This window comes from Colias croceus, chromosome 9 (genome assembly GCF_905220415.1).
Source record: "Colias croceus chromosome 9, ilColCroc2.1".
Classification (NCBI taxonomy): domain Eukaryota; kingdom Metazoa; phylum Arthropoda; class Insecta; order Lepidoptera; family Pieridae; genus Colias; species Colias croceus.
Window position 1 is genome coordinate 5,481,374 of NC_059545.1, and position 27,847 is coordinate 5,509,220.

Genomic DNA, 27,847 nt, shown 5'->3' on the forward strand with positions numbered 1-27,847 from the left:
ATGTGCGTGAAACCGCGCGAAACAACTAGTTTGTAATAAAGGTAATGCCGTCTATTAGCATTGCGAAAAGAAAGTTCTTTAACGATGTGGACGTAGGTATAAAGGAACTTTCTCAGCTAACAAACAATTTCAGCCTACATTATAGGTATATAGTAAATTATGTCAACAGCTAACTGATTGCTATTTGCAGATCTTCTAACATAAATTTCCAGAGAAATTGGTACATCAATGTAGAAGCTATTTTCATACAGCATATTAGGTGTAAAATATACCTGAACATTTCTAATATTAACCGTACCCACGCAATGTTTTCCTTATTGAAAGGTGATATGCCCTTATTATGTTGTACATTTGACCTGGCCTACAATATTGAAAAAATATATCTTATTTTTAGTTGTATTTGTTATTTAGGTATATTTATTTTAACTTTTTTGGTTTCATACGATTTTATGTCTGTCACTCTTAAAATTGACTGACGTAAATTAGAGTCAAGGCATTTATAACGGTGTTAATAAAACAAAGCGTAGGCACTAGGCACGCGTAGGTTTGTAATCATATATGTATAAGCAAAATAATTTAAGTCCATTACTCATATTTTATTTACTTTCTGTCTTACAACGTAATCTAATAGATAAAGGACCAAGTCTTATAGGTTGACGTATTGCCAGATGATAGCCGAAACCGCCCACATCATATCAAAGCTCAAGACAACATTACTAAACTGTACTATCTGGTATTGTCGTATTGAGATAAAATACCTACATTATTACACATCTTTTCCTCCATAGGAATTACTATCAGAGTTCAAGGGCTTCGTATAAGTATTCCCTGCTAAAGTTCAAGTATAGAGAAACTTCGCTCAATTGCATCTCCAAGTGGATAACAACCACAAATTGCCAATAATGTGATCAATTTCCAATATGCTATACGTTTTGTATGACAAGGATCTTTGTGTCGCAAATTTCAAAATGGTCGACAATTAAAACATGATAACGTAATGATTATTCCCGAATTTTATAATCAGTTAAATTCTTTTATAGACTCACTTTATAAAAGTTTTGTCACAGAGATAGAATATAGGTACGCATGAATCGTATTATTGTCATTCCAAAACAAAGCGGTATTGAATAAATTGTATTCAACTATATATCTGCGTTCAACATTTCATTATTGGGAAAATGTTGTACTTTCTAAACGCTGCTCTCATTGCTTTGGACTCTTTTCAATAAAAATGTATAAAGAGAAAACACTCAACGTTGTCTGTATTTACTGTGAATGTGGAATAATGTTAAGTGACTGCCCTGTGAGAGTTTAGTTTAAAATTGCATTTTAAATTCAATTTAAAACAGGTAGTTCAGGATACATCGCCCATTTTTGAAAGTGACTACTATCAAGCTGATTTTCCGTTTGTAGCTTTATTTTGATGAGACACCGAATAATTTCGTGTACGAAACTCTCGATTGTGGTAGCTAACAGAGATAACAAGGATAAATTTTTTTGATTTGATGGTTCTCAAATATTTATTACGCAATTTGTAGGACAATATGTCTGTTGAATTATATAAACATTAACTAAGTGAAAACAAAAAAATCAGCTTGTTAGTAATCATTTATGATGAACTCGTTATCGATACACTTTGGAAAGGGGGACTCTTTGAACAAACCATAGATTTTGTAGGACAAATATTTTTTCGAATAATTTAGGTAATTATCTTGAGATTGAACAAAAAAAAATTCATTCAGTTAGTAATAAATATTTGAGAACCATCAAATCAAAAATTTTTATCCTTGTTATCTCTGTTAGCTACCACAATCGAGACTTTCGAACACGAAATTATTGGGCGTCTCATCAAAATAAAGCTACAAACGGAAAATTAGCTTGATAGTAGTCACTTGCAAAAATGGGCGATGTATCCTGAACTAAGGAAAATTCTGAAGAGTAGGGTATTTTGAATTTTAGCCACAGTGTATGCATATATTTTTACGTCTTTTCGTAGTATACTTGTAGTTACTGAGACCTACCTTAATATTACTTACTACTAAAGTTGATATTTGTTTTTTTAGAACGTGATTTAGTTTTAGTTTACCCACAAATTAGTCGACATAAGTTATAATTACAATTAATTTAGCTTTGTACACACGGCACACCATGTCACACCGTCTTCGACAAATTTTATATTCGACCCACACAATGCCCAATGTTTTCTTTCTTGTATAAACAAAATAAAATACGAAGGAGGAAAGTATTTTTTCCCGTTTAGAACAATAAACAATACTTTTCCTTATGTTATTGGAGAGAAGGGAGGTGACAGGTCACTGGATTTCGAGAATCTTCATCGTAAATACGGATATAAATTGACCCTTCGCGGTCAAATAGCCCAGTCGAAATCTCGCTATTCTTCATATCAGATAAATTTCTATTATATTATACCGAGAATACGAAACACATCATTATCATCATAATAACAATAACATATGAACAATTATGAATAGATATACAGATTACTTTGCAGTTATATTTCCTATTAACGGTTTTGATATGATTATTGATTAGGGCTGATTTTTCAATCGTTGGTTAAAACTTATTCATCGAATAACGTATTAAACTACCATTTCAAAAATGTATTCTAATTGTCCGTATTTGACAGTTTACAGGTGACATTTTAAAATTTTCGTGTAATACTTTATTGGACGGATAAATTTTAACCAAGGATTGAAAAATCGGCCCTTAAAGAAATATATTTTTATTGATAGCTTAACGAGCTAGTTATTTCGCCTCTGCTGCCAGACTGCACATGTCGTTAGACCCAGACTCCTGCTGATTGGTATTAAAATAGAATCTTAGTTATAATAGAATGAATGGTTAAAGAGCTCAGTAGTTATAAACTAGTAGGTAACTAGAAGGTAGACGACATGTAAAGTCCCTTTTAATAATAGCCACGAAACTTATGACGTATATCATTGTGTCTGCTCACGGGTGGAAACAACAAGACTGGAGTGATTTCAACTCAAAGGCGAAAATGAACTTGCTTATCGCCCGAAGAAGGGATTACGTCATTGTCAGGCCCATTGTTATAACTGATGCTGACGTAGATTAGACATCAACAATATTTGTGTGCTTTCAACGTCTCTCGGCTACGTTAAGTTAATCTCCTTTGAGAATGGTTAAAATTATACACTGCAGATTGTATTGTAACTGTTTAACGAAATTGTGAAATTGACAGTATGAATGAAATTCATACTGTGTCTCATTATTTTGTTTTGAGTGGTTTGAGATGGCTCTTCAATTGGCTCAAAGAAATTTTTAAATGGAGCCTTTCAATGGTATTATTTTTGACGGGTCTGATGTATCAATACCATGCTTAAAAAGACGAGAAATTGAAATGTATACAGTCTCATAAATTATATACTTTTGTACATAAAACATAATCGTAATATTATACTTTTACGTTAGTCATATTTGTGAGCGAGTAATAAAAAATTATATTGTAAACGTGTAAACGATTGAAGTCATATACTTACTTCTATTTTTGTTTCTAATCCACTTGCCAAGATTTATAGAATCATTTATTCTACCAATTTATATTGGGCCATTGTATAAAATATCGGAGTTATCAAAATGAACAGTTTTGCTGTGAGAGCATTTGTTCCGACGGCTGTCCGCAACTCACGCACACTTGAGCGCGAGACTCGAGTGCCGGCTTCAAAATGCCTCTATTATTATAAATAAATGGTCTGCAGAGCATAAACCTTCATAAAATCACATTGTCTGTGTATTATTACACTCGAGGACGTATATAAAAGCTGTATTTTCAATAAAATAATTAGGTATTATAGCGAATAGCATGAAAATGATTTGAGACACTTAATTACGAGGGTAGTTCCAATTATTTAAAATTATGTAGCTGATGATTATGATTGTTGTAATAAATATGAATGCTATTGCAATTAAGCCTGAATATTTAATTGGATCATCTGAACTGGAAATCACAAATTTTCGTTTGTACGATTGCAATTACCAACTCAATTTTTAGTTAAAATGTATTAATTATTATGTAAAATAATAAAAGAATAACGAGGATAAAATTATAATCACCATTTATACTATATTTCATACAGATTCATGCTAAAGTTAAAATTATGCTATATCTATAAGGTAAAACAGCTAATTTTATTTTATTCCAAACACCAAAAACATTACAATTAACATTATGTAGAAAGTCAGATCAGGATCAAACCAAAATTATGTAACTAATTTTCAGATAAGCAGACCGTTAAGTTAATTGTTAAAGGGCTATTAGTAATAAAACGCCGCCCCAACCAACCCAATAAACTAAGGGTACATACTCCAATTACAACACGGAAAACGCGTAAAATCGTGAAATCGGTAAACGAAATTACCCTTTCCCTCACTATTGTGATACATGATGCTAATTCGTCTTGGCTGACATCGTACAAATTCAGGCTAAAGAAACATTTTCCGCTTTATTACAAAGCACTCTTTAATGAGTTTAGTTAAATATTCCCGTATAAAGCAATGCTTGGCTCCAGAGTTAATGAAAATTTATTCGTTTACAAGGCACGAGTAAAGCTTGAAATAATGTATTGGGTGTACATTAAACTCTGTTGTTTTTTTTTTAAATGCAGTTTGTGGAGATGATATAGAGATGTAGATCTAATTTTAGTACTAACAATGTTGGTATATTATCAAAAATGGAAAATCCAAAAGTGCACGCCTCATAATCTCATCCTTTACAATAAAATTGATTATTTATAAAGAGTACACTATAAATATAAAAAAGAAATAAAATAAAACAGTTGGAAAAGTAAAGAAAGCGGTACCGTAATAATTGAGCTATTTTTCTTGTGGCCCCACCTAGATGTGAAACTGCGCAGGTTTAAGGGACTAACTACCAACTTATTTTTTTAAACCTTGGCTTATAGTATAAAGAATCGAGTTTATAATGGTGAATTTTGAGTACACTATAAATATAAAAAAAATAAAGAATATATATACTTAGAACTTAGGAGAACAGTCGATATTTTTTTTTGTTTATTTAATAACAATTAAACCACATCGAATCAGACCCTGAAAAATGAAAGGATTCTATTCCTGAGCATACTCAAGCGTAAGAGAAAAAAAAAAGACTCGATTAGTAAAGTATTTCGGCCGCTATCGTGTTAACAAGAAAATCCTCCGCACATACAGACACACGGACGTCCAAGACAGAACTTTTTTAAACTGTTTTTTAACTAGTTTAAATAAAAAAATGACATCAAAAATATCATGAATGTTAAAAATAGTGTTTTTTTCTTAATATGTGTGTGTATGTATTATCTTACAAGTGCAATGTATGATACATAAAGACATTTTAAGTTTGAAAAATCAGATGTTTTGCGCGAAGTGACAGTAGTACCCACCTCAACGCTTCGCTTATGAGGCGTGCAATACATTTATAATAATATTGTAAGAGCAATATAGTATAATAGTTTATAAAATCCATTAGTGAATGCATTGTGTGCCGTAATTGTATGAAACTATCCAAATTGACGCAACCGACCAATTTATTTGTTTGTTTCAAATTATGATGTGTATTTCCAATGGAGATATACTTACCTACTTACGATAAAAATCAATCACCGATACATTAAAATTGTATACGTAAGTACATTAAAATATGTAGTAAATAGTGTTTTAAGTTAGACAAATAGACTGATTTTTTGAATTATTGTAATATTGAAATGTCGGAAAATAGATGAAAAATGTTGGCGCTACACGATACTAAAATAAGTAATTTAACCTTACTAATTATTATTATTATATCTTTCATCCCACAACTAACAAAAAAAAAATCCTGCAAGTAGGTACTTACCTACAATGATTAAAATGTACATGTAACAGTTAGTTATTTACGGAGTAAGTAGTAGTTTAGTTAGTAAGATTGAAGGGCATGATATTAATTATATTTCAGTCTCTAAATAAGTTTTTATAAACGTCCATAAAATTATAATGTATCAATCGCAAATATTTGTCCAATAAAGCAACTGAAGGCAATCTTGCCGAGTTATTCAAAGCAATTATAAAGGGAAATTTTCATAAAAGTGATGAGGCTTAGTTTACATACACGATCGCTTATATGAGCCTTTTGACCTTTGAATACGGGATGAGCATCAATTACGTAGAATCCCTGGCTTAGATTACGTGCCAATGTTATTAAAATTGCTCAAATTAAATTCAAGATTATTTTAATGTTAACTTGACATCAGTGTTTAAGTGTTCATGTTTGAGCGTTCTAAAGACTTAAAAGGTTTTAAAGTGAAGTCTACTGCAGTCTATAATTTATTTTCCTGAAATCAAATCAGTGAGAATCGAAAATAAAATTTTCCATTATAAAATCAATTTATCGTCCATTATTAATCACTCTGACCTTTTGGCATAACAATTACGGCATTAAAAAGGGAATATTTTGCAATATCAATTTCACTACAATGAATATAATGAGGACCTGGAACTGTTTCATTGTTTCAATAATATTCATCAAATTGGAAATAAATATTAATATAGATAATTATTACACAAAGAAACGTGACTTTATTTCCCGGTTACAAAAAGTTTTGTTAGACTTTTTTCTACACGCATCTTACTTTGATTTCGTCTTTTTAATGAGGCTTCCAATAAATTGACTGACGTTATGGCCGCCTATCATTATTAGTAAAATATTTCCGATAATTCGCTTTAATCTTTTGGCAATTTATTCAATCGGCTGTTGAATCTCATTGAAATCCAAATTAATCTTCTAAGTTCATTAATATCCGTCCCAAGAGTACTTAAACAAGAACCTTTTGAATATATTAAATGAAATTACAAATACAAAAGACTCGGTAATATAAAATTTATATAAAATTAGACAGGATGTTTGAGGAATCTAAATTCGCCTTGAATAAATAATTTTGCCTTTGTAGCATACGAAATAAGTTACGATGACATGAAGAAAAGTTTTGGAAACGTAAATAAAATGTAAATCAGTACTTACGCCTGGCAAGTGAATTTAAGGAGTTGTTAAATTTTAACCGTCTTACAGAACTGCGAGCTCAATTTGGGAAGATTTAAGGGAGAAGCCGTTATTGCTTCCTTGTTCGACCTCCGAGGATTACCGCTGCTTAATGCTATCTGTGATATATTCATTGCTAATGGAGATCATCTTATGGGGGCGCATATATTAACCACATATATTATCAAACTATTTTGATGAAGATTGTATTATAAAGTAGATGAATTTAGGTCTCTTTCTCACTTTCAAAATCTCGAAAACTTAAATGACTTAAAAAAATTAAATGTCAACACATAATTTCAAAAACCTTTATTCCAATAAGCACTCCACCACCAAAGCAGCTTAAAATTGCAACAAAAGCAATAAATATTTTTTCCTATGTTTTCACCATGACGTTACGAACCTCTATCTTATCTATATTAATGAAGCGGATACTTACATCTACTTACTACGTGAAATATGACATCGGTTTATTGCTTTTTTATCATAAATAATATGAAAATTTTAACAATTTTCGACTTCCTATTTCCCTAATTTTCCTTTGTAACGCCAACCCAAACTGAAACATCTTTTCAATCGAAACTTGAGCCCTTCTGTTCGCGAATCCATGCGTCCCCTAAACCTACGATGAAACGGTCTTAACCCCAAAACTTCTTTGTCTGAATTCAAATGACATCCGTTTAAGAAAAATTCGTACGCATATTTTTACGGCAAGTATCCAATTACTTAGAAAGTGAAAAGTGTAATCCACCGACTTAAGAACTTTTAATGAAATATAGAAAAAGGATGTCGTAAATTTTACCGCAATGCTTGGGGCTTGTAAAAGGAAAATTTGCTGTTCTCCTGCCCCTGGCAATCGCTTTACTTACATAAATTAGCTAACTCTTCCCGCCACCAATAATAGTTTAATATAACTTCAAGGTACCTTATTTTAATTAACATCAAAAGATTCTCATCGCAAAATGTTAACATAAATTATTGTTTTAATTAATTAAACATTAAACTGTTTCTTGTTCGCAAATTATAAAATAATATTTCACGTGAACACTGAACATACTTGGAAAAATGTTTAAACAAGGTTTCAACTTTATTTATGCTTATTCAGGCGTACGTAAATACATTTTAAAATGTACAAATGCACTGCTATATTCAGTGGCTTTCCTGAAAAACGAACGGAAGGTAATTTGCCAAGAAAGTGCCAGGGGCAACATCAATCTTTTAGATTAATAGTTACAACAGTTTATTTTCTTCATAATTTCCTACGTTAAGGTAGTATTTTAATGGTTCTGTTATTATAACTAAAGCAACTTAGAAAAACAAATAAATAAGACAATTAACACGCTTTAGGCCTTAAAACAAGTTTTGTGAATGATCCATGTTATTTTATAATGAAGTATTGAAACAACAGTTGAATATCTAAAAAGAGACGATGTTATTCTTTAGAATTATAACTCTGGTCGATTATCCATTAACTTCAAAAAGTTATTCTGTTTTTCTTTCACTTTCAGTATTAGCGTTTGTCATTACGGCTGGTATTGTTTACACCTGCTCCAGATTTACACGAAGCCTTCTCGGAATGTTCTCAGGTAGCGTGAATAACGTAGATTGATGATCACTTGTCTTTTATGAAAATTCAGAAATTTGTTTGCATTACGCAAGACGTTAATAAGTTATTACGTTCTGTCCAACCTTTTTTATTACAACGTCTACGGTCCCATAAATTATTGTCAAAATTCTCTCAAGGGAGGACAGCCCTGTATTAGCTAAATGAAGTTAAAGATGAAGGTTTACAATTCAAAGCAAATTTTCAAATACCTATAATTAATTATTATATAATATAGAGAGTTTATAAATGTTTCTATTTATAGTAATTTTTATTACTGAAGCTTAGTATGTATTGTTAAACTGATGAGATTTTTTTTTGAGTAGGTAGCTAATTAGGAATATGATACGTGCCTACACACATATATAATTTTACAACCCCGAACAAATAGAATAAAGCCTCAGATACTATACAGCTACCATTACCAATAGAACGTATTATTGATCTCAATATAAATAAATAGCACGATAAACCCGTTCGAGAGCTTCCATATTGGTTGTTATGACCGCTGAGCACTTTTGTATCGCGTGCAGCGGTTAATTGCTTTCAGATAAACAATAATTGCCACAAGTAATGACCGGCAGTAAACCATAGCCGAGCCGAGTTACTGACAATACGACTAACGATATTGATTGCATTCATCGGAATGAGTTGGCGTTTATGCTATCCTAGTATAGGAGTGCTATTGGAAATGCATTATAATTTTAAAACATATTGACTTTGCTGCCAATGCTTATTCGTATTAATTTCATTTTATTGCGCAATACTTTGGTGAATGCAAAATGGTACGTTTTTTTCATGTCTGTACAGAATTTTGCCTGAAATACATTGTTTTTATATATTCAGCTTGTAAAACTTTTAAATTCATAGTGGCATCTAAAAAAAGTATATTTAAAAAAAATCCCTGTCGTCAAAGATAAATTTTAGATAGATATTGCTGTTTACTTAATCTTTTTAAGCTTTCAAAGTTTTAATCTCTGTCTGTTTGTTAACAACCAAGTTTGTAAGATTCCTGTCAGCAAGGACAATATTTACCGCAATGATATTGTTTACTTTGTAATAATATTCATCAATATTGAGTTGAATTCAAATATTAAAGTGTGACTATTTTTTATATTTAAGTCATGGTTGTTATTCTTATAGTATCTAAAAGACTGTTCAATTATAGCTGATATTTTTGTATGATTATGCGTAAATATAAATGGAATATTAATTTTCCAGGTATCTACAAAGGCAAATTAATAAAATGTGAGATCAAGAGATTCCAATGAATCTTACGGAGTCGATAGATAATTAATTGGTTTTCTATTTTTAACATCAGAGAGAAACATCTTCAGCAGATCAATAAACAAGGCTTGAAATAGAATATTATATTAAGGCGTTGACTACTTAATACAAAGTAGCACCATTTCAAGTTTGTCGTTAATATGATTACGTGGGTTGAAAAGAGCTTTGCTTGCATTTTGCACTTTATGATGAAAGAAACGCTGTGAGTATTATGTTCTTTGAACTTACATTGAAAGGCTTTATTTTTAGAAAATCTCGCTGCAAATAAAAGCAATGCATGTCCCTGTCAGAGACGGCGCCTTGTAATTTCAAAAGAAATGCAGAGTTAAGGTAAACGTGTAAAAGTTTTTATTGTTTAGTTCTCTTAACTTGGTGCGAAATCATACATACAAATCTCACTATTTTATGGAAGAGTATTCTATTAGTATAGAAATCAGTATTATTTTTAAGAAAAGAGAAATATCAGTGTAAAAACATGTATTAAAATCAGCTCCATGCGTTTCATTGTTCTTGTATAAACCAAGAATATCAATTATAATAAAAGCCCGTGAAACAGATCATTCGAATCTCGCCCTCTGACACGAGTAAGTCACAACCCAAATCACCTCGATTTTATAAATTTCACAAAACCCTAGCTTGCATAAAATTACTCACAAAACATGAAAAATGAATTACAAACGTCCAACGACCTTTGTCCTTTGCAAACGTAAAATATAGAGAGCCATTTCTACGAATAGAAAATTCATTTGTATGCTGGTCGAGTGGCGGTATACTTCAATATCTTCTATATGCTATTATATTACAACAATCATATTTATAGAAATATACCGAAAATAAAAAGATATTCAAAGGGAAAGGTCACTAAGTTCGACCACACGCGAATGACCAAATCCTTTGAGGTTTGTGTGCCGTCTGCACAGATGTCATTCGTAGCGCTATTCATCCCAAATAATTAAGCCCGCACTTCTGTTAGCTTCGACCACATTTCAATACATGCTCCGAGTTCTCAAAGGAAGACCTCTGAAAGTTAGTTAGAGTTTTGCCAATATGACGTAAATTAAACGGCATCGCCCATCAAAGGTTCTCGCCGCAATTTACTCGACAAACAGTTACCTAGTTTCTATTGTGATCAGATTATGGCCGCATCTCTTTCGCAAACACCATTAGCAATCTTACTATTGTTTGGAATTTGTTACATGACACCCCGGGAACTGTAATCAACAGATGAAACTTGCGATCTGCTTGCTGGTATTCACAGTAATATACGCAATATAATAATAGTTGAAAAGCTAGAGTACATTATGTACGTATAATTAAGTCTCTAAATACTTATTTCAAAAGATGTAATGATGAAAAATAATACGTAGACTTTTTAACTATGTTACTTTGTAGTTTCTTGCCCTCATTGCTCTTTGAATGAGACTCTAATTAATTTTTAAAAGGAGCTTTAATTTTACGATTTTCATATAGCTTTTTTGTACATGCTCTTTAATTTTTGAATCATGCACCCACAAATTTTGGGCTTAATGTCATTCTATATTTTTTCATTACGAGTCAAAGTTAGAATTGTTAGCCCCATAGTCCAAAAACAATACCAAGTCGTACCCCTATAAATAAACTCTTACGAACAATATTAGGCAATAAATTCCACAAAAGGTGACAAATAAAGCGACGTTTGTTCCGCAATATTTGAGCCCACAAGAGAATAACCCTTGCATATTAAGAATACAAGCCACGGACGAATGGCGCATAAAAATAAAACAGTACATGGACCTTTTCATATTATTAGGAAATAGTTTTTCCATGACAAAATAAATATTATAATATTATACAATGGGTTTGTTTAGATGTATAGACAACACGTGACAAGTGTCGTTAACAATCATAGAAAACCTACGTTATTGCAATACGAACAAATACAAGCTCATGGTTATGATAATAACAATTTTATAAAGGAACATTTTTACTAATATTTAGATCAATTTATACTGTATAAGACCTCCCCAAATAAGATTATTTCAATTAAAACTGATTGAATTACTCGGGTAAAATGGAAGATTCATTTCATACACAACAACGAAGCATACGAATAAAATTAATATCAACCGCACACGTCACATCACAATTTGCTACGAAGACACAATCTTATTCATATTACAAGCGCTACGACGGTGCTACGAGCTACGCGGACCATAACATCAATGGACGGTGCTTTGCTGTGATACGGCCGTAAATAAACTACAAAACGTGAATAATGGAATCCCTTGTCTACGCTTAAATAAAGAAAACATCTCATTGCTTTTATTCTGGAACATTATTTACTAATAAGATCTTCAAACTCCTCAATATAATTAGCAATCAAAAACATTGATAAAAGAAAATTTATGTACAGAAATTACAATTTTATGCTTTGGGAAAATGTTCCTGACTTGCTTAGTCAGATGGATGTTAGTGATGAGAAACAGCTGACGATTAAACTGTATGATAAATTTAAGCAAAAACGTGAATTCCCAAAATTTTGCGCAAAATTTTATGACGCGCAACATTAATTAACTAAGAAGCTTGTGCGGAAAAGTGTTATATTATTCATTAAATCCTGCCGAAGACGACATCATTATACGCATTTAAATGATATTAAACAAAGATGTTATGAAGCATGCACTGCTAGAATGGAAGAGGTTTTTGTTGAAGCATACTTAATTTCTCAACTGAGCTATATTTTAACGCAAGAATAAGTAATCGCATTTACGTTATAAGCAGCACCATTTTATTACGTAATCATATTATCATAGTTATAAATGTGTATATAACTATTTAGAAGACAAATTATAGTAATAAAAGTACAAGCCAAACTTCTTGTACAACGATTTAATGAAACTTTATTTAATGTTCACATTTTGTTCACTACTTTTGTTTTATTTTTTCATTATGTAACTTTTAATAAGCTGCTATTAGTCGGACTGTATTCAAGTAGATATATATGTACATATTATAAACAAAAACTACCCTTGATTGGGGTTTTATTCGTCTTCTTGCGAACGAACTTATTACGTAATACTTTTTCTTGTACACTATAATTACTACTAATATTTTCTGTACATTAATCACAAAGTTGCACAGTAACAAATAATTTTGACACAAGTTCCAAGGATAAAGGGAAAGTTCCATATATGCCCAACTTTTCAAGAATATGCCTTGTGGTCAATTAGTAAATTAAACAAAAATACATTTTTAATAATAAAACTGAATTAATTTTATACAGTAGGCAATAAGTAGGATAATCGTCGAGCGCCCGCGCTGCCACAATCCACACAGACATAAAATGAAGCATTTTTCTTCATTTCTTAATTTGCGAACGTAAAAAATAAAATTATATCTTATTAGTGGAATAGAAAGGGAAATGAAACGCTCTCTAAATAAAAGATGACTCTCGTAAGGACCTCAAGTTCGACCGACGGAACCGTAATGGCCGCCACTCACAACCTCCGCGTTTACACTAACTTCCCTCTGAATATTTTATTTATGCTGTTTTGTTTATGTGCAGTGGGCGAATCCGGTCATTTGGGAACAAGATGGTATATAATCGATTTGGAAAATGTATATTAGCTCGTTCATGTCAGACATTTTTACATATTAGCTAATCCTTAGAGAATTACACATTCTACTAATAATATAATCTATAGGTAGGTCCTAATATTATAAAGCTGAAGAGTTTGTTTGTATGTTTGTTTGCTTGCTTGGAATTAATCTCAGGAACTACTGGTCCGATTTGAAAAATTCTTTCGGTGTTAGATAGCCCATTTATCGAGGAAGGCTATAGGCTATTATATCATCACGCTAAGACCAACAGGAGCGGAACAATGCGCGTGAAGTCGCGGAGCACAGCTAGTATTTAATAAAAATTACATTCAGACGTTTTTATTAGATCCACTTCTCGTTATTTAGAGACAGCCGTTCCCTATACAAATTTCCAATCACTTCGATTCGTTTTCCTGATAAATAAAATCTTAGAAATCGCTCAGCTATTCAAACTTGAAAATGAAAGGAACAAACAGATAAAGGTATCTTATTTTTATTAATAGTATCTTATAATACTTTCCGTGGTAAAGAATTATATCGATGCTAGGATAATGCCTATGCATTAAATTAATGTTTTAAATTATTTAATTTGAGCTAAGAATTTGAGACATCATAATTTATGGAAAATAAATACATAATTGAAAACCCAAATCAATACAATAAATTATTTGCTTTAGTATTTTTTACATAATGTAACATAATAATATAACCATAGAGACCCCATGGAGACTGCAATGTTAAAATAGAAATATAATGGACACTGAAATAATACAAAAGTGTTTGAAAGAGTATTAAATCTTAGCAAAATATATAAAAGCTTCATGTCGAGGTGTTCAGAGTTGGTTCAGAGAAATGTAAAGGCGGCCGTGACCGAGTTCTCACGACCGATGTTTGTTGCTGGCGACCCGCGCTGATGGGAAGCATGCAATTTGTTAACCGCTGCAAAAATACGTCCATTAAGCTTAAGTGCAGTTAAATTTACACTAGCAACAAGCTCTTAAAATTTTACACGCTCATATTAAGTTGGAAACGCCATAGCGCGCTCGCAATTTTTTCACCGATATTGTTAATGCATGTTTCATTTTGCAGTCGTTTCTAGATCGATATCAGCTAGACGCAAAGAAGTTTCGTATAAAATTTTCTATATGCTATTTTACTGTTTACGTTAATGGCTTTTTGTATTGAACTTTCATATTCATACATTGTGCTCGTGAAAATGTATTGTTACTATTTAATATTTATTATATACTTAACGTAGTTACTATATTTAAATTTTGTAATTTTCATTAATTATTTTCGTGTAGTTGATATCGTATTTATTTTCGTTTTATAAATTGCCGTGTTTGGTTCAGCGGTTCAAATGGGTGATCATTTGAACCATTTATTTATACAGTAATATACTTATTAATATGACTTTCATGAAGCTAGCTTGTAATTTTTACATGTTAAACGGTCCAATACACAATTGATCACAATCCATTTAATTGCCCGGGCACGCTTCGAGGCTTAAGTTGAAATTTATAATTCATTGAATCGAAACCCCTTTATGTAATACCCATATATATATTGCCCCTAACTACTACTTTTTAACATTAAGTGTATAGCCAATAAATTACAGACTTTCCTAGAGCTATTCCTTAAGCCTTCAGAATAACTGTTCTAAATAATACCTTGCCTTGTTCGCCTAATTTATTCAAGTAACCTAGCGAAATTTTTACTTAGTTCATTCAAAACAAATCCTTAAAACAAATACCAACTTTCGACTGCGAACAATACAAAGACAAATATACCAGCTAAGACTTTAAGACCTTTCTTGTAAACGTCTCAGAAACAGTTTTTGTTGGATTTCCGGTAGTTGGTCTTTTGTGATCCGTACCTCATTTATTATACCTATGTTCCATTTACCTCTAGGAACATTATTTCCATCAAATTACATATATATATTTTTTTATGAGCCTCCTTTGAGAAGGTTAATAAAATTGTTTAACCGACTCTACCACATAGAAAATATCCTCAAGTTCATGTTTACTTCATACATGATACATACCTACAATGTAACATAATATAGTAAACACAATAACGAGAAAGAGAATTCCCTCCCAAACTATTTAAAAGGATTGAATGTGTCCACCGATAAGAAAAGATATTAAATCAAAGTACCTTACAAACTTCCCTCCGTTTTTGTTACAAAAGGGGAAAGAGGACAACGTTGAACCGAGGACTTTATAAATTTTCACAAATCCGACGTACAGTCCGCGCAAAAACGTAAATTATATTTAAAAACTTCTTCTTCCCGGGTGTTCACGTTTTTGTCTTTATGAAAACAAAATCCTGTGTCAGGGCCGGTGTGGCGTCAAATTTTAATGATCCGGGCACGTGTTCCAGCCTGCATTTACATAATTTATAAAGCTTTTTATTAATTATAACCTCACAAAAGGGTAACTTATCTTTCGAGCCTACCTGATGTATCACATGCAGTCTGTCTTTTAGGGATTAGCCATTAGAATATTCAATACAATATTCTAAAATTGACGCCGAGAAAGCCAAATTTTAATTATAACTTATATTGAAAAATGTTTGATATTTGTAAGTCGATAATATTGAAATGTTTAATGAATTTGCAAACGATGTTGTTTCAGTATAAATGTTAATTCAATAAATTCTTAAACACTTAAAATTTTGTTTGAGCTCAGACAAAAACGGAATAAAAGGAAGTTCGACTAATAGATTAAAGCTCTTGTATCTAATTCAAACATTATGAAAGCCGATTAAAAGTATCAAGCTATTTTGCAATTAAGCTGAAATCGTATACCATTTGAACTTTGCTGTTAGATGAAAGCATTTTTACTAAAGCAAGATGTTTAATGGAAAAAGTTTTAATGGGATTTGATGAACGAAACGTTCTTAATATAAATTTCTTAAAAGCAATTTTCTTAGTCATGGGCTTTATTTCTTTTCTAATTCTTACGTGAGATATGTTTGTATTGGCGCATTTGTCACAAAGCTTAATAAGGTTCTGTGCGAAACAATATTATTAAGTTCAATTTCTGCCTCGTACAACTCTTAATTAGATTTGTATATGGAGATCATTGGCCCTGATTGAGTAAACATTTCCTGCTTCCAATGAAGGGGTTTAATGTAATCATTTAAATTGTAATTTAACGAAGCATTAAGATCATTAAATAATATACAATCAAAATCACTTAAATATTTTTTATCTAAAAAATTAATACAGTCAATTATTTGTAATATACAAAACAGGTTATGTTAATTATGTATCTACATAATCATATAAAAATGATTATCATAGTAAACAAACATTTTGTCTCACAGCTAAGAAAGATTAATACATGTGGCGGGATCAAGTTACGGTTAAGCTCACAAAGGGCCGATAGAGACATAAAACGAAGCCCAGTGCTATACATAACCGAGTCGCACCGTACCAACGTAACATAAATTAAGAAAGAACGGCTCAACTTTCGGCTGGCTAGATTACGCAGATTAAACGTCCATAAAAAGAAGTGACAATCGATTTAAGAAAATTGCCCGAATTTCTTTTATATTGGAACGGATGCGAATATGTCTGCAGATAGGCTAGGGCATTTCCAGAACCGTGTGACGGGTAGATTTATTCCACGAAAAACTTACTTAGAATCTGAAAATAGTGAAATAGGACCAAGTGCTTACAATTAATTTTTTGATGAATATTATAAATGACTTGCCGAGTGTTGCCACCAAACGCCTGATTTAGTCACATTCAAGTAAGTACTTACTTTTTAAGTGTTCAATTAAAAAAAATGATAAGTATAATCTACAAATCAACACTAATTTAGTACTCAAATTTATACATTAGAATTACATAACACATTTACCCCAGATCAGAAGATATTTCCATTCATAAAGGTGAAAATGTAAGGGTACGGCTAAAGTTAATATTATAATATCTCGCGTATATTTGAGAGACCCTTTTATCCCTTTCGAGAACGCGAGCCTTGATGAGTTGCATGATGGATGGCCAGATATTATGTCGGTAAGGTGTATCTTACTGCCTTATGTTTATATAATACAATTACAACAATTACTTCAATCCTGATTCTAGAACACTCTTCGGAAAGTTAAAAAATACATTCAAAACAATGTGTTAGGAAAATGTTAAAGAGACAGTTGACTGCAGTTCTGATAAAAATTAAGAAACTCAGATGAAATTTCTTTCTCTAAATTTTTATGTTTTATGATCCACTTACCCGCTATTACCACGCCTTTCACTGTGTACTGTTGATTACCTAAAAAAACAAAGCATATAAGTATATTATATGTTATTTAATAAAGCTCTACATTCGGATTTACGATAGTATTATGAACGAGCCCAGCACATCCTAGATCGAAAGAAGATAGTTAGCGAAATTATTAACAAAAAAATTCATCACATTCAGGATAACTTTCCATATTAAGTCGGTTCATAAACTTTCTAATAAATAATTCGGAAAAATATCACGAGCATCTCCAATGAGAATTCAATTGAATGCAATTCAATATTTTATTGATAAATTGTTTGGTCGCAAATGGTCAAAGCTCACGGCAAAACAAATTTTGAATTTCAAATATTATTATTATTTATTATTCATTCAAATTTTCCCTGAATGTTCTATAAAATTATGTAACAAGCGTTGAACAATAAAGTTAACAAGTGTTCTATAATTGTATTGTACGAGATTTACGCGATTGTTACATCGTGAACTGGTTTAATGAGTTTTATTCCCTACTATTTATATTTGTTTGTTATTATTTTATATTGTTCACCTTTATTACTAGACGTGTCAAAGTTAAAAGCGCCGTAGGGCTAACTTCGAACACGGGGACTGTTAGAACATTGAGCGATGTTACGAACACGATAAAAAATTTCCTTTACTTCCTTGTTTTATTTTTATAATTTAATTAATATTGTCGTACCGTATCTGAGGATAAGGAATGTTGTCCTCAAATATCTTTAACAATTTTAAAAGTATTCAGCTTAAGAGCTATGATGCTATGAGATATTCAGGTAGCTGGATACTTTTAATCTTTGGCATTATCAGGACCGTTTATTTTGGAATTTATTTTTGTATTATAATTATTATCATAATCAAATCAACTCCTCGATGATCAGTACATTTACATCACATTTAAATTTTAATCTACACATATAAAAAGTTATCTAAGATTTTTTGCCCCAAAACATTGATAAAATAATTGCTGTTAAATGCTGTGTACTAATTTGCATGTAACATGTGTATACATTTAATATGATAATATGATCATTCAGATTTTGTATAAATTATAATAAATTCCGTACATCATTTTAAATATGCAGATAAAAGCAACATATGGGAACATCCGCTTTTGCAATTATTGGCTAGCCGCGCTCGCTACGCCCAGGGTTTACAAACGCGTTACTTCAACAAATCGATACCTCCTGGCCACACCACTATGCAATATGAACGTCCAATTTGTTCAGGCAAAAATGTGCAGGTTCTCTCGCGTCCGAGGTCTTTTCAATCAAAACGAATTTCCAATAACTGTGTGAGTGAGAGCGCATTATAATATTTTATGAGTTTACCGAACTTCTGCTACGGTGGATTTAAACTTGTAAATCCTCTATTTCCTGGAAGAGACTGGATATTGAATTATAGCCAGTCAAATTTAACATTAACTAGAGTTTGCATTCTTATAATAAGTAGGTTTAATGTTAACACATAAATAAATTGAATCATAATATGTGGAATCCTATCAGCCTTTTTTTTAATATATCTTTACGGAACTCTTATTATTACCTTAATCTTGCCTTCTCAATATACGTGCTTGTTTCCGTAATCCCGTTTAAAAATAAGTACTTATAGATAATGTAAAGGTAACCTTAGATAATTTTTTTTTCTTTAATTTCAATATTTCTCTAAAAAAAAGAAACAAGCATACAAAAAATATTTTTGAGCTAATTTTTAAAGTAGATATTACAGAATTAAAGGCATATTATTATAGAATTCACGGCAGGTAAGTCACTTTATTTATTACTAGCGGTCCGCCCCAGCTTCGCCCATGATACATATTCACGTTTTCTCTACATACCTAAGAACCATCCTCGTACTTCAAGGAATATAATAAAAAAAGAATTAAAGAAATCGGTTCAGCTGTTCTAAAGTTATGCGCTTACCAACACATTTTGGGATTCATTTTTATATTATAGAAGACTAGCGGTCAGCCCCGGCTTCGCCCGTGGTACATGTTTACGTTTTCTCTCCATAAGAACTATCCTCGTACTTCAAGGAATATTATAAAAAAAGAATTAACGAAATCGGTTCAGCCGTTCTCGAGTTATGCGCTTACCAACACATTTTGCGATTCATTTTTATAGTACAGAAGATAGAGAGTGTTTTTGAAAATATTTGTTTCATATAATTAACAAACTATATAACCTAAAAATATAATATAATATACACCTATCATGAAATTGTGATTCAGAGTCAGGCAAACGGGTAAGACAGAGGGCTACGGATATTTATGGCTCACATTTGTAGTGCCTTCTCGCAGAGGTAGGAGGTTATATAACCGCAAATAGCATCGTGAAATTTTCAAAGATTATCGCCCTTACACCGACGCATTCGCGTGCGGCGGCGAAACAACGAAAAATCTGTCAGTAGTATGGCAGGTTTTCGCATATGATATGTCTCACTCTAGCACATAGATAGATGAAATAGTTGCGCCCTTGTCAGTATTGTTTCGCAAGGAACTGCGAAATGGCCATTACACAGACGCTTAAGTTTCGCTAGTCCCGTATTATACGCAATTGGACACGCAGATTATAAAAATACGTACAAAAAAGAGGTAGCATGGAGAAAACTTCAAACATGGAGAAAATTACAATGGCATATCATTGCGAAAAAGTTGCGAAAACATTGCTGATAACGTTCCGCAGATATTTCGCTACGCAGTAGTTTCGCAGAGTATCGCTGCCGCACGCGAATGCGTCGGTGTACTAACGTTAGTACGGGTCGGGTGTATAAGCGTAAGTACTGAAATCGGATATGACATTATTTTTTATATCTGTAAAACTGGTTTATCTACATGTAAATTGTACACAGTAATTTCTTGCTCACAAAATGCTACTGTCATTTATCAATAAAGTCAACTATTTTATATACAGAATTAAACTTCGACAAAAACGAAGTTAACGCTCAAATTTTAAAACCTAACACAATTGAAGAATGTAAATACGACCTTGTGCTTGTAGTTTAAATGAACCTCTTGAATTCTCCTTAAACAAGGGCCCAAATGAAGATTTTGTCGCTAACGAGCCGAAACACAGAAGCAGTTTTAATTAGCGTTTTCAAAGGGTGTGTACATACATATATTTAAACAGTGTTTGTGTATACACGTCAAATGGAAATGTGTTTTCAATTGTCAAAACAATGAATAACCGACCGCAAACATTACGCGTCGCAAAGCGTAGCTGGCATTCATAGAGATCTATTCATATCAGTTTCAACATCGCTGTTTGTAGTGATGATATTACATTACTGTACATTATACATATTGTATATAGTACCATATATATACAAATTCCTTTTACCTATCCTAAAACGGATATTTATGTAAATACAATAAAATAAATATTACTTCCATTGGAAAAGTTGAAATAATATCATAACATTTAATATTCCATTAGGTAAATACTCCTCGCTGTTTAAACATGATTCTCATACCGTATAAACTTCTAAGAATTCATAACATATGTATAACTATCAACTATACCTGATATACCTGATCCTCCCAGTATATTTCCTTTTTATGTTACATTAAACTAAATTTATGATTCGACGCATACGTAAATCGTAAATCTAATAGTAATCGTATCTTTAGATTTACAGCTGTTGTGGATACGTTACTTTAGTGTTAAGAATTACCTTGCCCAAGGCGCCTATTCCCCTTTATTTCTATCTTCGAAACCCCAGAGTTCTCATTTACATACACTTTGCTGACCCAACACCGATAAAACCCTTTTTATTGCAGTAAAAAAGATTTTGAGTTCCGACTAAGGCTACCAAGAACTTCATATTGTTTTGTAGATTCAGATCTGAACAGCTTTTGATTGAATCCACTGTGCTCTACATTTACAAGTTGAGTGTTCCTTTTGTATATTTTACATATCTTTTACATGTCTCGTAAGACATTAAACGTGTTGAATGATGATTATGTATTTTCTATTGAAACTGTTTTGGATTTGAGCGAATTGAGTGGAATTATTCATATTCAAATAAATAATTATTAAACGTACATAATTTCAATAAAATGTAAAATTAAACAATAGTCTGTTAAATATAAAGATTAACATCCGAAGAAATAGGCACCATTACTATTGGATTACTTATCGAGTTTCAAGAAATTATTAGTATTCAGAGAGCCAACTAAATCTCAATATCGCAAAAATGGATTTAAAAGTCAATAGGGATAGCAACCGATTTAAATTACAAAACAAGAGTATCAGATTGGGGCTATCGGAGGCAATAAAGGAGAAAAACATTTTTCCATTTGAATGAAAGCGATAAAAATCTGCTGATCATCGACAACGGGCCGCGCCAACGACTGGGCGGGGCAACTTACACTAACGATTCGATTGTTATACCTCCCAAATACATTATCACAATATTATACTTTACGTGTGTATTGTATCAAAATGTTACAATTTTGTTGAGCGAAAGATATGTGACCCAGTTTTCAGTAATGTGCACGACATAAAGCTCGTAATTATGGTAAACTGTAGTTGGAATTGGAAATTGTTTTGATATTATTATCGCAGAGTCTGTCACGCTACAGGCAACCGATGTTTTTATAGATACTGATATGGATATATAATCTGAAAAAGTAATTGTTTAGTTTTAAAAGTAAATATATATTTTATTTTAGCTTTATATAAAGAAATTTGTACCTCCCACTATAGGGTTCGTTTTTTTTTTCATATGTTCTTTGACTAAATGTTAAAAGCCTAATAGTCTACGCAAATACGTATAAATAAAGAAAGTTCCTAATCAATATTGCCCACATTCATAGGCTCGATAATCCCAAGTCTACATTTACCATGTAGAGTCCTTCAAAATTTTCTTCTTAATATCAATAATGGAGTTACACAATTCGACCTTTAACTTTTTTATTTAGAAAATATAAAAGTAATAAAAATGTGTTTATTTTCTTGTAAGCATGGGATATAACATGTTACATGAATATTCATGTGACATCTATTATACCATGTTTACAAATGTATTAGTCATAAAAACAACATGCAAATTTATTTTACACAAAAAAGTGGAATGCCACTTAATTATCAATAAGATAAGATAACAAAATGTCAGATTAAATTATCAACAATAGAATATATTAAAAAGTGAGGCAGCCAGACTTTTACAAAATAAATTTTTTAAAATAATATCACAGATAATAGAAAACTATACAAGTAATAATACGTCTTATTCTAAAGCTCTAATTGAATTAATTCAATTTAAATTCCACACTACTTTAAGCTCTTCTGTACTACATATATGTATAATTATTATTAAAACCTTCTTCATTACAAGGCGACCTGTTCAAATAGACAATGTAACTAATTGAACTATACTGAAACTCGAACAAACAACTCTCAGAAATTGCTGGTTTATAATACTCCCCGTATTCTGTTATACTGCGCATTGCATAACTGATGTAGTATGAAAAAGTCAATACAATCTAGAAACTGAAATAACTTCGTGTTTGCTTTATTCCTAATTGGCGTGTCAAAGTTTTAGGAAACTACGCTATTTATTTTTGAGATGAATTCGTGATTATTATTTTTGGAAATTAATTAAAATGTAGGTACACATTAATATGAATAGCCTAGTATTTTGTTTTAAATGTATCTGGTCTCAGACAAGTGCACACAAAAATTTGGATACATAGGGACAGACGATTACAATAATTCGACACATTGCGTTCAATATCTTATTCAAATTTTTGGTGTATTTGGTAGACTAATTATTTAAGAGTCTTTATTATACGGTCCTCTAAACCCATATTGTTCTATATGATCACAACAATTCATAAATCATACGATTTCGTCGCACGATACCTTACCCTGCATGTCACACCATATCGCTAGACACACAAAATATAGACTAAACAACAAACATCTTATCAACTCAGTCGTTCGAAATAATTCACCTTTATCTCATATTATCTAATTATTATAGGTATTTAATTAACCTTTGGCCTCAAGTTTATTTTTGCATAATTTTGATTTAATTTTGTCTTGTTTTGTTTGAGTCGTTTTCAAATGAGCAACGCTAACGAATTGTTTAAGAACATACTAGAAATCCTAAGCACTGGTAGAACGGAGAACTGCTCAACCAAGCGCAGCTCATTAAGGTGAATTGTTGTACTGACATTGACTTAAGAACATCTAGATATATACCTAGTAATTAAATAAGCGTATTATTAAATCTTAAAACATCGATTTTGTTATGTATCAAAAATAATTACCTATTGCATCGACACTGCTCTACAATAGAGTCACTTTTGCTTGGTGCTCACACAGTCAACGATAAAAGACGTTGAAATTTTTAAATACTAGTTATCCGGCAGCTCCCTACCGATAAGCCGATTTTATTGTCTCCGCCGTCACGAGACGTGGCCCTTATCTTTTATTGTCGACCCCGGACATTAGCAATATGCTGGCTAATTTATAGCGAGAACGAAGAAAGTTGACGTCGGTTGTAAAATGTCTAGAAACATTCACCTACAATAGGCAGCTTTATTTCAGTTTTTAACAAAGACTGGATGTTTTGGATAAAAATATTTTGAACAATGTATATTGTATGCTTGCTTTTTTTAAGATCCAAATATTCTAAATCACAGTTGATCATTTTATGTGACAATAGAATATAAAACTCGTCTTTATAATAAGGGCATTATGAAGTAGATCAGGATGTTCAAGATAGAGTTAGAGATAGAGTTTTAAAAGACCTTAAACGACCGGGTACGTTCACATTTAAAACAATGCTCCAAGGCTTGCTTTCCTATAAAAAAAATCCTTATGTAAATATGAGTTTCGTTTGTAATAAAAAAATAAAATTCAACGATTTCGTCTTGTATTAGATATTAAATATGTGAAAAGCACTATCTTTACAGAGTACAGACTTCAAGTAGCCTCAACACATCATGTCTCTAAAGTTTAAACTAAACTCCGCACTTAGCTTCTATCAATTCATTTATTATGTATGTATATTGAAGACTTTTAAGTATTGTTAATGAGAAAATTATTAAACATTTATGCTGAAAATGTTTTAGGTGAAGTTAGAAATTTATTATCAATAAATGAAAAATTATTGTTAAATGCAAAGAATTCATACTTTATTATATCAAAAATTGTTATAAAATATTATTTGAAACTTTGGAATATACAATTTAAGTACATCAGAATTCAATTTCAAGATGCGACGGAAATGTATAATATGGTGTAGTTCAATATTGTCAAAACAATTTGCTCACACAACTATTTACCAAAGAAAATCTAATTTCCCTTGTGGCTACAGTTGCAGCTTGAGATTAGGTATCAAACTGTCAACTTGTCACAATGTGACTTTAATTTGAGCAAGTTTGAAGGTGACTCCAATTACATCTGAAAATAACTTAACACGCAATGGAAATACAAAACAATGTTAACACACACAAATTTAGACAGATCAATCGTGTAAAAACGCTTAAAAAATCACCGAACAAAATACGCACGCACCCTTTCCCCGCTTATCAAGTAATCCGCCAGAATATCAAAAGCAAAGGGTGCGACAAATGATGAAGACTTTTAATGCTATTAAGCTGATGTGTTAAAATGCCGGTTTTTGTTATCATAATTCCTGCCACTTAAACCTTTATCAGGCCAAGTGGACGACCCTAACAAATTATTGGGACCAGATTGATGCCGGATAAGCATGACCCGTTTTGCATTGTCATGTCATAATGAATATGCAGAAGGCAAAAACAACGAGCTACGTTTCACGGGCCCCGGCTCACTCGGCACGCTGTGTGCGGTGATACGGAGTGATAAACGATCGCAATCCAATTGCGATGATGAACAAGCCTTTGAATCGTCCGGATTATTGGTCTTCATTTGTAAATGCATCGCTTTCCAATAAACTCCCACGCTGTTTTGTTCATAGCTTTCAATACTGTGTACCTACGTATAAAAATGTATTGTTTATTGCTATTAATTTATTTCTTTTTTATTTATCCAATTTAGTTCAGGATACATCGCCCATTTTTGCAAGTGACTTTTTTTGTTTTCACTTAGTTAATGTTTATATAATTCAACAGACATATTGTCCTACAAGTTGCGAAATAAATATTTGAGAACCACCAAATCAAAAATTTTTATCCTTGTTATCTCTGTTAGCTACCACAATCGAGAGTTTCGTACACGAAATTATTGGGCGTCTCATCAAAATAAAGCTACAAACGGAAAATTAGCTTGATAGTAGTCACTTGCAAAAATGGGCGATGTATCCTGAACTTATTAGTTATGGATATGAACAAATAATATAAATAAATAAAATAGAGATTGATCGAAGGAAACTAATCAATATATTTCAAAAATAAAATATAGGTAGAAACAATCATAAAAAATACCTCCATAAAGTAAGCAGTCACAATCATGTCACTAATAATGTAATGCCAACTAATAATTATTATCAGCAATGAAACCCTATTTCAATTAAAACTACTGATGTCTTATTTTGAAAGTGCATAATATTCGACGTTCAGCTTCTTATGTTTATTGGCCAATTTTCAGTACAATCATATTTCCTTTAGCACAAATTGAAACTCAATTGGAGAGAACGTATAAACGCGTCCATCTCGTAAGTCACTGTAGTTAGAAAATTTCCGAGTTTCACGTTCGAATGAAAGCAGGTGCATCCATCTATTATAAACTTTCCATGAGTCAACGTAATACAGCAAACAGGAAAAGTATGATACATATGCTATTAAACAAAGGTATTTTTGTTTAAAATGCATTAAATTGTTCTTAAAGCTACGTCTTCCATTAAGCATCAACGTGATTTTTCATAATAAATAACTGTTGCCGTGTGCACTTTATGGACCGTGAAATGTAACAATGTAACTTTAAAAGTTTTTTTTTCAGGGAACTATATATAATTCGTCGGCACATTTTTTTGAGATCCTTTTGAGAGATTGGTTTAAGAGTAATGGAGAAAGGGTTGAACTTGAAACATAAATGAGTTTCGAAAAAGAAGAACCTGCCATGCACAGAAGATGTTTGGGGAAGATATTTGGGGTAACAGGAAAAGATTTTCTTAGAATTGTGTGGAATTTACTTGTACCTAATGGCTATTATGTGTAAATAGTTCACTTAATATTTCACTGATAGCTTTAAACTGATTTAAAGCCGCAAATTAAACTATATACTGTATATAATTAAAATTTAAATAATTAAAATGAAACTTCTTTAGGCGCGTTGAGTAAAAATTTGGTAATAAGCCCGTCATAGAGTAAGGCGACGATTTTGGTATCTTTGAATCTTGCCAAAGAAGTTTTTATTTAAACCAAGAGTATAGTTTCGTTCAGTTCGCATTCGATTGATCGATCTATCAAATCCCCTATACATAAATCTCGACACATTGAAATTTGATGGGAAAACATTTCCTTCTTTGTTTAGGAACGTTGTCTGTTTAGCTAGCTATCCTTTCTTTGATTCTATTTGTTATGGCTCTTAACAAAAATACCTCCAAAAAATGAGTGATTCTTTTATAATAATTCATGTATATTTATTATTTATAGCGTAATTAGAATACACTTCCAGACATAAATACGTATAAGGCTCCATCAAATCTTTTAATTTAATTTTTTATAATAATCCATTATGTTTCATTTAATTTGTCACAATATTTTATAGAATTTATTTACACAATGGGAAAATAAAACAGAATTCCGCTTCCATTAAACGAAAATAAACAGTACTTTCCATTAATATATTATAAATTCCGGCGTGTTAAAACTTCATTTATTCGTAAACTGAGGTAATGAAATAAAATCGGCGCGAGGCAGGCTGGATGCGTTCATCAGCACCATAAAGTCCGTCGATATTAAATTCCTTTTACTAGGAACGCCGTCATAATTAAATTAATAACGCGCTTTGCGAAATATTTCATAGACAGAAAAAATATTTATGAGAATTATACTGCACTGACCCGAAAATGTAAATTTATAACCGAACCATCGTGTATTGAAGTGTATCATCTATGTATATTGTTTTT

At 31.6% G+C, this 27,847-nt stretch overlaps 1 protein-coding gene across 1 annotated transcript in view; it reads right to left on the reverse strand.

The window, feature by feature from the left end:
- The window catches only part of LOC123694183 (regulating synaptic membrane exocytosis protein 2), a 102,215-nt gene that overhangs the window by 72,949 nt on the left and 1,419 nt on the right, over window positions 1–27,847 (reverse strand). Inside the window, exon 2 of the mRNA XM_045639530.1 lies at window positions 17,765–17,803. The gene's annotated coding sequence lies outside the window, so the exon portion shown is untranslated. The remainder of the gene's footprint in view (window positions 1–17,764; window positions 17,804–27,847) is intronic.